This window comes from Dinoponera quadriceps, unplaced genomic scaffold (assembly GCF_001313825.1).
Source record: "Dinoponera quadriceps isolate SergipeBrazil2010 unplaced genomic scaffold, ASM131382v1 scaffold936, whole genome shotgun sequence".
In the NCBI taxonomy this organism is placed as follows: Eukaryota; Metazoa; Arthropoda; class Insecta; order Hymenoptera; family Formicidae; genus Dinoponera; species Dinoponera quadriceps.
The window spans coordinates 11039-19443 of NW_014555020.1; the positions used below are offsets into that span (position 1 = coordinate 11039).

Below are 8405 nucleotides of genomic sequence, written 5' to 3' on the forward strand. Positions count from 1 at the left end.
GCTCACCACATGGTTCGCTGAGGTAACTCGATGCGCGGCGGTAACTGTTTACGTTTTGCCTTTTCGGCAAGTCACTTGAGGTATGTCAAAACCTTAGTTGAACAATTGACTGGAGATTTTCATCAGATACGTGCTCGATCCTCAACCTCAACCTCCAGCTCTGAAAACAACCGCCTAAATGGAAAGCTACACAACATTCTGACAGGAGTTAGGAAGGATTGTAAAGTCTGCTCTCAAAGAACTAAACATGGCAAAAGACATCAAACGACATATTATTGCGATACTTGTCCCGATAAGCCGGGCATACATCTCGGCAATTGTTTCATGAAATATCATACAAAACAAAATTACAAAGACTAATGTTAAACAAATTATCCTCATAAAAATGTAAAAATACATTAAATATTAAAATATAAAAGTTTTGTATGTCACTTTGCGTGTGTAATCATTTTATGTTAGAGGTAGTAAGGTCACCAAAAGCGCTACGAAACGTCTCGAGTTGCTGGTTGGTCCGCGCAAACTCGAGCGCAAAAGGTTAATCAGTTGTTATAGTTCTCTAGGCTGGACCCATAGATGACTATGTCTTCTAAATATACTAGGCATTTTATTCCTTGGAGTCCAGCTTGTACGATATTCCATAGCCGCTGGACGGTTGCTAGTGCGTTTTTTAATCTAGAAGGCATTCGATTGAATTCGAAATATTCCGTAGTTGAGAATGCTGTTTTATTTTTATCCTGTCTTCCCATTGGGATTCGATGATAACATGACGCTAAGTCTAGCGTAGTAAAATATTTTGAGTTTCCAAGTTGGACTAGGATATCACTTATGTCAGGTAACGGGAAGGAATTTCCAACCGTTAGATCATTTAGTTTTCTAAAATCGATCACGACTCGCAATTTGGTTTTTCCGGTCACGTCGATTTTCTTTGGCACTACCAATAAGGGAGCATTCCATTGGCTAATGCTAGGACAAACGATATTAGTATCGAACATTTCTCGTACTTGTCAATCCACTTCCTGCTTGTGCTTCTCGGACAGACGATATGGTCTTATATTTACCGGTGTTGCGTTACCTCGAGTAGCAATACGATGCTCCACAGCTGTAGTATGAGTGAGACAGTCTCATTCGAGAAAGAATACATCTCTGAAATCCTCACAAATAGTATATTGCTTTTGTTCTTCATAGTTCAAGTGTTGTAGGTGAAATTGTTGCTTTAATTTTTTTCACTCATGGTTGAAGCGTCTTACCATTCTGTTTCATATTTATCAGATTTATTTTTTTCTCATTAGAATCCGCCACGTATTCTAAAGTTACATATGAGGTTGCAAATTCGATCGCGTCCTCCGTAGTGTTTATGACGCTCACGTTACACGTGTAATTGTTTGGATTTACTAGGCAACTTCCAATAAAAACTTCAGGTTTTTTTTCTTACGATTCTTTTTGAATTTACATTTGTGGCTGCCTTTATTATCGTTTCGTTTCGAGCAAGTATCTGATATGTTCGGTAGGGCAACAAACATAAATTGATCACAAAAATTCTCAGTTTCCTGCTTTGATAGTTGCAGATCGCGTTATGCGCCTGCAGGAAACCTACCCTTAATATTCCTTCATCGATGGGAAAATCATCTTTTACCACGTAGATTTTATGTTTTAGGATTTGTTTCCTTAGTTTTGTAGTTGCGATGCACTTACCTAACCTACTCGTTTGATGTCCAGTTACTCTGGTTAACATTACTTTATCCACAGTCACGGGAGTTTCCCCCTTTATGGTCCGCAATTTTATTTAAAAATTTGACTACCCTGTATCTAGTAAAAGCGATATCTTCCCTCGTCTGGTTTTGCATATCGGGAGTATCACTAAGTCCAATCCCCGTGTTTGCCTAGCTTTCTTCACTTGGTTGATCTGAAATTCTTGAGCACTTTGCGTTTTATTTTCTCTTTTTTGTCTCTCGTTTTTATTTTTGTTTTCGTTAGATGTGCCTCCCTGGTTCATTCCACGCTTGTCTGTGTTTGTATTTTGTTGCTCTTCGCGATGTCCAAAGTTAGGTGCAGCGTATTCCACTAGTTTCCCATGCAGCTTTCAGCCTTCTTCACGTGTATGTCTTATCTTCTTGCAATATGTGTAATACTTTTCCATCGCGTTTACGCGATATTGTTGGTAGGGTGTATCGGTTCGCGTCACGGCTAGTACGACAATCTTTCCCTAGATGTCTTGTTTTGCCGTATTTGTGACACGTCGGAGGTCTAACATTTCCTCGAGCGCGGATATGACGTCAGTCGACTGTTATATGACAAAGCATTTTCCCGATTATTATAGTGGTTAGTTAATCCTTTTATCTTTTCTTCCTCCAATCCTCCGGCAATAGCTTGAGCTATTGTAGTGTGAGCTCGGGATCGCACTATGGTTTGCAGCTAATCATTCAGCCCAAGTTGGAAACTAATTAGCGCTTGAGATTTAATATATTCGTGTATAGCTCTCTTTTTTAGCGGGGTATATAATATGCCGTCAGTGGCTGACACGTATATTTTCATCTCTAGTCTATCGACTCTCTTTCTATAGACATGCGTTTCTTCTCCTGTTTTCTGCAGTAAAAAATTAAATTTGCGTTGTACGCGTGTGGTCGAGCTTTCTCTCGAATAGTAGGCCTCTAATATTTCCTTCAATTGTCGGTAGGTTGTTACATTTCGGTTTTCTATCTCCGTCATGGCCTGTCCTTTTAATTTCGTACATGTTACTGCCTTAGTTAAAGCAATTTCTTTTGTAAGGTGTATTAAGCAGTTTCTTTTGTAAGGTGTATTAAGCAGTAAGCATAATTGCAAGCATGTAAAAATTCCTTGAGACTCTTTTCACTGAAGCCATCAAAGGTTAGTATTAAGTCTCTGGCATACTTTATTCGCTATCTGTTGGTGTCGATTATAAATTAATTCAATGCGAGACTATCTTCCGAGAGGGGGTCATGTATATGTATGTGGTCGTACGTTCTGTTTCTGTTCCAGTGCCCGGTTGCAGTGGGCCTTTGTACGTTAGTGAATTTTTCCGTGTTAGTTGCAGTACGTTAACCTTCTCGTTAAGCTCGATTACGCATGTAGTGAGGTTTCGTATTTGATTCAGTAAGGCCTCCACTAAGGAGTCGCGTTTTCCTTCCTTGCTTTTTGGTAAAGGGTTTTTCTTTATGCTACCGTTTGTACATTGCGCGACGGTGGTTGGTAATCTACTAATTTCCTCATCTATCGCGGGACCGTCAATATGCGATACATTTTGCTCTGTACACCTCTCCATATTTAAGTTGTCAAGTAATTCGTTCGGGTCGAACACGCTTTCGTCGTAAGAAGCTAAAGAAAATTTTCCTCTGCCTGAACGTCAGTAATGTAAGGATCGAAGGGGACATTCCGGGCCAACAACCACGCGGAGTTTCGCCTCCCTGAGGCCTGCGGTTCTGCCGCGGAAACGTGAAATCCGTGACAACGTTAACTCCGGCGGCGGGGGTTCCGCGACAATGTGGACAATCGGAAGGCGTGTTCGGCGGAGACACTTCCGGCGAACCGCGCGGAGTTCCGTACAACGTCCCCGCCACAAAACTTTATCCAAATCATTGAATTTGTTAACCGTAATACTGTGTGCAAAATTTAATATTATTTCGAAACAATACTTAGCTTCACATCACAGAAACACATGCTAAACGCAACCTTGACCTTCCGCACGTCATGGCACGCACTAACCGAAACTTATGCCATGACACGCGATGCGCTCGAATAACGCACACAACCAAACTCTGTCTGACGTACACACACATACACCGACCTGATATACGTGTGCGCCCGTGTAACGGCACCGTGCGTGCGACGCAGAACCAACAATATCTTCGCTCTCTGTCTATACAACAGCGCCCGTATCTATTAATTACCTCTGTCACTTTCACCTACCTGTATCCCATGGAATCAAGACAAGCCTCTTAAAGCGCAGACCGTCCAATCAGAGACCGACCTAACGGAAAGTAGTTGGACGCGAGAGGCTCACATATAACGTTCACATAATTTAAATAATTACTCAGAGCAAGCAAATTCGTGATAATTATGAAACTATTACAACCTTTACAATTCAACATTCCATTTTATTTATTTAAAGACAAAATACACAGTTATACATTATTCATTGTTATATGTTAACTTATAGTACCAACCATCAATAATATCAATAATAAGAGAACACGCGTTAAATTCCTAAAGCATAATATTAAATGCATTGTATAAAATACCTTACCCTATGAACCGCGTTATACTTCATAATTAATGCACGCATTATACACTCCGTGCTCCGCCTTATATAAAAGTTCTTATTTGCTTAATAATTTAACAATTACAGAACCAAACGTTATAAATTATGATTCATTAGATTCACAAACGCCGACAGACAATATTCACTAAAACCCACACCCTAATCCATATATTAGGAAAGGGCAATAAAATTTATTTAACATTATAATAAATTGAAAATCTTACCCGCGATGACGTATCCCCGAGCGCTCACTACTATATCATACCACACGCACATACTATAGAGAACCTACTATAGAGAACACTTATAAATTAATATAGGAAACTCAATTAAAAATTGAATTTATATATTTACGACTATACGCATACGTGTGAATAGTTATATATATGCATCATTAGCGTTTATAAAATCTTCACTTTTCGTTATTAGCTAACACTCATCCGTCAAATAGAATATAACTTAATTATATGTAACTAATGGCGCCCATAGCCACTCAATAATGTTACGGATATTATTATTATCATTATAATTATTATATAATAGCGCATATCACACACGCAAAATTGCCATGAGAAAATACCTTGCACACACTACTTTATTTTAAATCAAATGCAATACGTATTACCACGCATATATACTCAGGGACAAAAAACAGACATTTTTATTATTTGTTTATTTTCTATAATACCTAATTACAACGATTGATAATTCTCTTAACACGTAAACACAACATTATTGGCTTATTGTTGTTGACTTTTACACCCTTTAATTACTATTTAGATAAACAAACTAAATCAGTTCAATTTAGTACTTTTCATAGCCAACTTGTTGAGTGAGTTAATTGATTTTTTAAATCATTTTCTTTATGTTTTAACAAGAATTTAGGTAAGCAATTAATCAAATTAACCATTAATTAATTTTCTTTTCTTAACAGTACGGTCTTAAGTCGAGAAGATCTCGCTAGGGCAGAGGCTTTGGCCAACGAAGAATGTAGCGTTAGGTACATAGCCAATGTACTGGTGGTGCCCCGCTCTATCATCCGCGATGGTGTACAGCGGTTTAGGGCCACCAGAAGTCTCGATCGAAGAGAAGATAGTGATCGACTGCAATGTACGGCTGGAGACGATCGTTTTATTGCTCTTACCATACTACGGAACCGTCATTTCACGGCTTCTGAAGTAAGCAGTCAACTCGAAACTGTCCGTAATGTAAGAGTGAGCTCTAAAACAGTTATTAGACGGCTTCGTGAAAATTACCTTGCGTCTAAACGTCCCGCATCAGGTCCTCTACTACTGGAGAGGTATCAAGTAGAAAGGTGACAATTCGCAAATCAACATCTCGCTTGGACACATGAACAGTGGGGAGTTGTTCTCTTCACAGAGGAGTGCCGGTTTGGTATGGGGCAATTAGTTGACCGGGACCGTGTGTGGAAAGGATATGGAGAGCGCTTTGCTCCATGAGCCATGTGCGAGTCACAGCCTTTTAAATTACAATCAGTTATGGTATGGGGTGAAATCAATGTCCATGCCCGTACCGAACTGCTTGTCATACAGAATGGATCTTTGACTGCACTAAGGTAAATTGAGGAAGTTCTTCTGGAAGCTGTGGTCCCATTTGCTGCATTTATTATGGAAAATTTCGTGTTAATGCATGATAATTCTCGACCGCAAGTAGCTCGAGTTGTCACTCAATACATGGAGGAAGTAGTGATTACCAAAATGAATTGGCCAGCATGTTCTCCTGACATGAATCCCATAGAACACTTATGGGACATGATAAAGAGACGCATTAGACATCGTTCACCGCTTCTAATAAACGTTGAACAGCTTCAAACTATGCTTGTTGAAGAGTGGGACTCTGTTTCACAAGACGAAATCCGGACGCGCATTTACTTAATGCCTAGGAAACTCGAGGCCCTCCGCAAGGCTAGAGGAGGAAATACGCGGTATTAAGAGTGAAATCGATGAGAATTGTTGCTTAAATTTTATTTTTTCACTTAATTAATTTTAATTTAGTTTTCAGCTGTTTTGGCAAATTTGCTTTCAAGCAATCTTTTTATTAAAACTCATGAATTTCTGACCTCGTTAACTTTCATTTACATTATACTTAAGTACAACATACGTTTAATTTAACAATAACGACAAAAATACGAATAGTTTGAAATAAACAACAAAATAACCGAGTGTCCGGTTTTTTTTTCCCTGAGTGTATATATATAATTAGCAATTATCGCCGCTATACAATTACAAAATTCACGCACACATAATATTAAATAAAGCAAGAATGTACTGGAATTCATCTCACCATAACTAAGCTCGCAGTGAAAGAGCATTCATGTCTAAAATTTATTTAAGAGACATAATACTGAATGTCGAACCAATCATATTATTAGAACATCACTGACAAGGACCCCGAATTAAAAATGAAACGATAAATTAACATGTACCATCATAAAGCGATCGGGCAAACCACGTGATTCTCAGAATTTTCTATCTGTTTGGCATAACATAAACATCTTGGAAGACTTTATCTGCCTTTCGAATAAATCTCATGTTATTCGGGCAACATTATCTTTGTCAATAGAATAATTCATTAACGACATGGCCACCGATCTACTTTGATATCTTCCGAAGCGCGAGCCCCCAATCCGGTGCTCTCCCCACATTTGTCGTTGAAGAGTATAAAAACCCGCGCGCTGCAACCCCTGGGGTTTATTTATTAATCTTTTCATCCGTTCGTTTGTTTTTTTTTTGCAACAACCAGTTTTAATAATTCGACACAATATTACCTCTAGAGAGGCTTACTTTCTCATACGAGGTTAGTCGGTCTGCTCCCTGAGAATCGAGCGGTTATATAAACGCTTCCGGCAACTCAGGCAATTTAAATAACAGAGCAGTGAGTTCCAATCCTATCGCCTTCACAGCGAGACTCTACTGAGTGTGCACGAATCTAGTAACAGCCGTCCGTAGCGTAAGTCTTGTTTTATATACTCTTAAAATAAAGTTGATATTGCGATTCCGGGCGAATCTTCCGACGTATGAAGTGCCTTGTGTTTTATTCCAACGCTGCATCTCAAACCTATGAACAGATAGAGCTCTAATTAATTAACGATAATTCTTGGAGTCTTGCCTAGAGTCTATCCAGGTGTAATAAAGCAAGTAGGTCTGAATCAGAGTGTCAAATAAATGTTCTTTGTCAAATTTAAATTCTTATTACTTTATTGCCAAATTCTAAACCATTTATGGAAACAATACACAATCAAGAACCATTTATTTATTGAAACCAATCATTTAATTCTAGCTAAAGCACTTTGGAGAACTGCAAGTAAATGTGCTTAGTTATAAGTTCCATCACATCTACTTCCCTTCCCCGGTACCTCACCTCGGAGTTGAGCTTGCTACTCTCATTCCTAGCGCATATATATTCGTGGTTGCTCACCTAGGAGTTGAGCTCGCTATCGTTAGTACAATACGAAGAGCCATACATAGAATCAAAAAGAAAATTAAATATTGATATAAAATGCATGTATCGATAGATGCTTCATAAAAGACGTCGAGGAGAACGTAAAATCAGAGAAAAGAGAGCTCCAATAGCAACTAAGATAAGGAGAACATGAATTATCTCCGACCAGAGAGGAGACTTTGTATCAGATAAATATATACAGCAACTGAGCATTATAATGTTATTCATTAAAATATTTGAGAGTAAAGTTATCGAGGCAAAGCCTCGGGCCGACGATATTTTCGATTTAGAAGCTATAGCGAGCGTTTTTTTCGTTTCTACAGTAGAAAACCTAAACTAATACAAATTCACTTTTCGACTTGAATCTTTTCGATCGAATACGATAGTTCCACGCTAAAACATCAAAAAAATCAATCCGCGAGCGAAACTTGCGATTTTGCGTGTAAGAGGCGAATTAACGTGACTGTCACGTGTATTATGAGTTTCCTCACGTTAAATAGTGTTACGTCCTCGCTCGGCCGCGGCTGTTACAGTACTCGGGCCGCGGAGCGGGGACAAAATTGAAAATTTTTCGGGTTGTCAGGCTTGTGCAGCCCTACCCTGGGATACGCGCTAACGGAGTGTCCGCGATGGAGGTCGTCATAATCGGACAAAGATAATAGTTGCG

At 39.0% G+C, this 8405-nt stretch overlaps 1 long non-coding RNA gene across 1 annotated transcript in view; it reads left to right on the forward strand.

Moving 5' to 3' along the window:
• The window catches only part of LOC106742802, a 13242-nt gene extending 5799 nt beyond the window's left edge, over nt 1-7443 (forward strand). The window contains exon 3 of the long non-coding RNA XR_001374291.1: nt 5211-7443. This is a non-coding gene — a long non-coding RNA (uncharacterized LOC106742802). The remainder of the gene's footprint in view (nt 1-5210) is intronic.
• Nucleotides 7444-8405: the final 962 nt, after the last annotated feature.